Here is a 6,000-nt window from a genome sequence, read left to right as displayed (position 1 = left end):
AAGCATGTAGGATGCTTATATACTCGAACTTTGCTCTGATACCAACTTGTAAGGCCCTGTTACCGGTGCCCTACTTTGGACGTTGGATTTACTCATAAACACAGTTCTAAATATCAGAGTTAATTAAACCTTTACGCGGAATATAAAACTTTCATAAACATTACATAATAATTCATGACTTGTCTTAATCAGACAATCTTGTCATTCAAATTAAACATCAAATCATGAAAACAACTTGAGTCTTCAGATGCCAGATTCTTATTCTTCCACCATGTGTCCCCGCTCAAGCCAGCTGTCTCATTCTACTCACCAACGTTCATACTAAAATTCAGCTACAGTGAGTGAGTTCCAGTTAATCATACATTATACAGTACATATACTTACCTTCAATTATGCATCTGAAGATACATAATAATTACTTTACTAATCTACTTTCCTTACATAACTTCATACATACGTACATACTTTATTACCTTCATACAATATATTTACAGTCCTTTCTATCTCAGATATTATTAGGGTCTGATCCCTTCCTTTTCTATCTCATATATTATTAGGGTCCGATCCCTCTTTACTTCTCAATCTCAGATATTATTAGGGTCTGATCCCTTTCTTCTTTATTTCAGATATTATTAGGGTCTGATCCCTTACTTCTTCGTCTTCATACATTCTGTCTTTACATACCCATAACATACACATACATTCTTTACTCATTCATACATATCCGTATGTTGTACATATATCTATCATACACATTCATCTATTACATACATACCTCCCTTGTCAATGCGTGCAATATTCAAAGATCGTTCACGTACCGACAAGCTTTCGTTCACATTCATAACATAATATCTATCACATAAATCGTACATGGCATACACTTACCATTTAAGATAAGTGTATTAACTATCACATCGAGTATACACACAGCCTCGAAAACATAACAAGGAAATGGGGCTAGAAACTCACCTAAATGCGGTTACGTTCATCGTTTAGGGTTATTCTTTTTTTGAGCTATGCACGACTAACTGTATAACAATTACATGTATTAATTAACTATCACTACTCATACCGTGTTTCTAGTTACTTATAACCCTCAACGAACAGGGGTCCAGGAGCGCCCCTGGCAGCGGGGTTCTAGGAGCGGCAGCCCCTAACGGGGTCCAAGGGGTAGAGCCCCTAGCTAGGGTTAAGCTTCCAGGTCAGCTTGGAAAAATTTTATTTCTAGTAACTGTCTTAACACATTTTCCGTTAGGATTTTAAATTATTTTCTAATTCGTTAACTCATTCGTTATAACGAATTGCCTCTGATTTGTTATGTAATCTTCCTTAATTCATTATCCTGTTTCATCATCTTATCATCTGATTCGTTATTCCGATTCGTTATCTGAACATGACTTGATTCGTTAGTTGATTCGTTATCTTAACATAGCGAATGGTGAGTAACGAATCAACTGATTCGTTATCTAAATATAACGAATTGGTTATTAACGAATCTCCTGATTCGTTATCTGGTTCGCTGTCTTATTATACCGAATTGACCAGTAACGAATGACCTAGTTCGTTGTTGTAATCATAACGAATTGGGTGAGTAAAGAATCACTTGATTCGTTATCTTAACCTAATGAATTGGCTCTGTCTTATCCAAACCTTGACGAATTAGCCTATATTATTACCCAGACTTTGACTCGGGGTCAAAGTCAAAATTGATTTGAACAAGAACAGTCAACAGGCACCAGATCCCCGGTCAAAGTCAAAATCGATTTGAACAAGAACAGTCTACAGGCACCAGATCTGCAATGAAACCCTCGATTCTTAACGAAACAACATGAAATTGGTACCATTGAACTCGCAATCCAAGCGCCTACAAACGCTAGCCATCAAATCGGCCAAACACTCATGTTTAAGGGGTGCGATTTGTTCCATTATAGACCCAATTATACATTCGACAATTTAACCTATCAAACTATAATGGATTTCAGTGAGGTTCGCTTTGTTGGGTTCGTTTTTATCATTCTCAAACAGATCTAAGATTACCTAAACGAATCTGAGCCTAAATGAACAAGTTTCCATTGTAAACGAACCTTAAACGAGTCGGTTTACGAACACGAGCTGGTCTTGATGTTGTTTTGGTTCGTCACGACGTTATAGCACCAACAAACTCGGGTTTTTGCCTTCGGATCTTGGTTCGGGTTGTGTGTGTTTTCGAAGGTGTAGGCTATGGTGTAGAGATGGATAAAAATGGAAAGGTTTAGGATTTAAGGGGTATTTATACTCCCTTAAGCCTATGGACCTAAGGCATATTCCATCTCTTATTCCATCTTCTAAAGTCCAAGCCCATCATCTTATAGTTTATTTATCTAAATCGATAACGACACACTATAAAATAAACGAAATTTGTTTTATTATTATAACCAAAAGTAGGATGTTACAAATAAAAATGAGGAAATAAATGAAGTTAATTTGTAAAATTGGTTTCTTTATAAATTTAGGAAAGTCAATGTGTATAAAATGTGATAATGGAATAAATTGTATTAACCGACCAAATTAAGAAATAGTTAATTAAGGATAGTCAATATATATAAAAAATGTTAATTCGGTTATTTAAACAAATTAGGAAAGTCAAACTAAATAAATTGTATTAATGGAATACTTAATTGTGTCATTTATTAACGCGCCAGAAAACAAATATACATCAAGGTATACATTAATATTTACTTTTAGCTAAAAATTATGAAATTGAAATACATGAATATTCAAAAAAGTAAATATACATGAATATATAATAAAAATACATCTTATAAAGTCTTGCTCAATCGTGAAATTATATTATATGAGTCGGAAAATAACCTGAAATAATAAAATCAAAAATTAATATTGATATTATGAATTTTTGAACTATAATAATTTAAAGGTGTTACCGGAAAAACGAAATTGTGAGAATGACCATGGTATCTCGAATTTTTTTGGTAGAATTTCAAGAAAAATGAGCTTGTATCAGTCTTGGCATTCACCTGGAATTATAAAGTAGAATATTAATGTTGATATTATGGAACGTTTGATATTTAATTTCTAACCGGAAAATTTGAATTTCTTACCGGAAAATAACAAATAATGATAATAACCATGTATCTCCGATTTTGATTTCCAAAGTAAAATGAAATTTTGCGTAAATCTATCGGGTAAATAACCTGAAATAATAAAGTTTTGTTATAAAATTGATATTATGGAAGATTATAATTATAATTGATAACCAGATAATTCAAATGCAGCTTACCGGAAAAACGAAATAATGATATCGTCGATGGATGAACCGAATTTTCATCTAGAACCTAGATTAACAGCATGTCAAACAAAAAAACACGAAAAATAAAAAACTTCAAACAAATATAAAACAATAATTGTTATAGGTATAACACATAACCGGAAAACTTAACGGAAATACTTACCCGAAAAACGTAAATACGTCGAAATAATATAGACATCGCAGTTTTGATTTACAACCTAAACTGATTTTAATAAAATCAGTTAACATGAAAATAAACATAAAAAGATTAGAGGAAACAATTACCGGAATAACATATAATGTTGCCGGAAATACATATATTAACAATCGGAAGTTTAATATATAATAGAAACTTACCGGAAAACGATTAATAAAAATCTAGATTTGGATTAGCCATATGGTAAAAGATGAAAGGAGATCCGACTAATAGAGAAAGAGAGAAATAATGTTTAGGGTAAAAAATGGTGAAATGTTAAGGTTTAAATATAGGATAGTGGATGAGTTGCATTAGTATGAAAGGCAATTGGTGACATGACATTGATGTGGAGGGGCTAGAATGTTGATAAGTGGAAACTACATCTTGCTTTAATAGTATGTATAGATATATTAAAAGAGAGATTTCATCCCTCTCACAAAAATAGTATTCAGTTTACTATTCAAATTCACGTTTTTATTGTATTTTCTTATTACTAAGGCTTTATTATATGTACTACCTATTCTAATAAAGTAAAATAATTGTAAACACGTGTCGGATTATGGTTAATTCTTACAATTTTTCCCTCCAAAACTAAAATATATTATAAATCAATGAGTATTCATTTTCCTTTTACACTTAATTTATATTATATTTATAACATGATTAAATTAGTTACTTCTCTTTAACCTCTATTTATATTATTTCGGTATACTTTATAAAAATATATATTTACATATTATACTACTACACATTATTATAATATATTTCACAAAATCCAAAAATCAAAAACAAACTGTGTTTGTTAAATATTGAAAAAAACATATAATTTTAAAGGTTATTATTAACATATTATACTATTTATATTGTTGAAGATTGTAAATAAAAAAACAAGGGGCATTTACATATATCCCCTCCCTAACTTCACTTATTACATATTTCCCCAATGCTAAACTTGTAATTACATATTTCCCCTCCTTAAACCACATATATTACATATCTCCCCATTTCATTAAAAATAACTAACTAAATGACCATTTTACCTTAATGAACTAATTTACATATATCCCCTTCTTAATAGTAATAATTACATATAATTATGCTTCCTTCATTCCGAGATCCTTGTTTCAGCACCCTGATGGACCCATTATTATGCTTCCTTCATTCCGAGTTCCTAGCTTCAACTGGAATCACTACAATAATCCTTTTTCATTCTTGTAACATCATGTGTAAAAACGAACAACTCCATTACAGTTTTAAGCATGTATGTGCATATATTGTTATACGAAGTAGGGTCATATAGATAAGCCTAAGCCTGGACATACTAAACCATAAGAAATTTATTTATTTTTAATGTGGAATTGTGGATACATAATTGAACCACTACATGAAGCAAATGACCAAACACTGCACCCAAGTACCTTTAGTTGTCGATTAATTCAATCTGTTGTCCATGCTTAGAGTCTTTTTGTAGGACTAAAAATATGTCTACAAACAACTCAATCTCAAAATTAAAAACCCTATCAATCTGCAACATTCAATTAGACCCTAATCGGAATGCAAAATCACAAATTCGCAGAATTAAAACCTACCTATTTCAATTTCTCTTAACCTATATGTAGATTATAACAAGATCAATTAGGGTTTGCAGCCTCCACCAAAAAAAAAACAGGAAAAGTAAACATACTAGACCCAAAAACCGACAGAAAAAGAAACCCGACATGTGGACTTTGTTGTGATCCACGCCAGAAGAACGGAAGTCGCCGATGTTTGGAAGTTACTGAGCGATTGAACGGCGGAGAATGGAAGTCACGCCCATTGTTTCTGTCAGAAGTTTGATTTTTTCAGTAGGGGTATTGTGAATTGAAGAGGGTAAATGGGTAATTGTATATTAAAAGGGGAAATATGTAATTAAATGTTTAGCATTGGGGATATATGTAATAATGAAAGTTAGGGAGGGATATATGTAAAAATCCAAAAAAACAAAAACAAAAAGTATATAGAAATAATATAAATAGAGGTTAAAGAGAAGTAAATAATTTAATCATGTTATAAATATAATATAAATGAAGTGTAAAAAGAAAGTGAATAATTATTAATTTATGACATATTTTAGTTTTGGAAAAAAACTGTAAGGATCAACTATAATCCGACACGTGTCTACAATTATTTTACTTTATTAGAATAGGTAGATAAAAATATATATTTACATATTACACTACTATACATTATTATAATATATTTCACAACACACTTTACTGTGTTTGTTAAATATTGAAAAAAATATAATTTTAAAGGTTATTATTAACATATTATACTATTTATATTGTTGAAGATTGTAAATAAAAAACAAAAACTTTAATATGCTTTCAGTTTACGAAATAATTTTTTAATCATTAAATTATAAATATATGCTTAAAAGATGATCCATTTTTTAAAAATAATCCATTTATCTATATTTTTTGTACATTGTCATACAAAATTTATAAATTATAAATATATGATTTAAATCTGTCTATTT

The sequence above is a fragment of the Bidens hawaiensis genome, unplaced genomic scaffold, assembly GCF_021521415.1.
Source record: "Bidens hawaiensis isolate Kalapana, Puna unplaced genomic scaffold, B.hawaiensis_p1.1 tig00009686_1, whole genome shotgun sequence".
In the NCBI taxonomy this organism is placed as follows: Eukaryota; Viridiplantae; Streptophyta; class Magnoliopsida; order Asterales; family Asteraceae; genus Bidens; species Bidens hawaiensis.
This window is presented reverse-complemented; position numbering follows the sequence as displayed.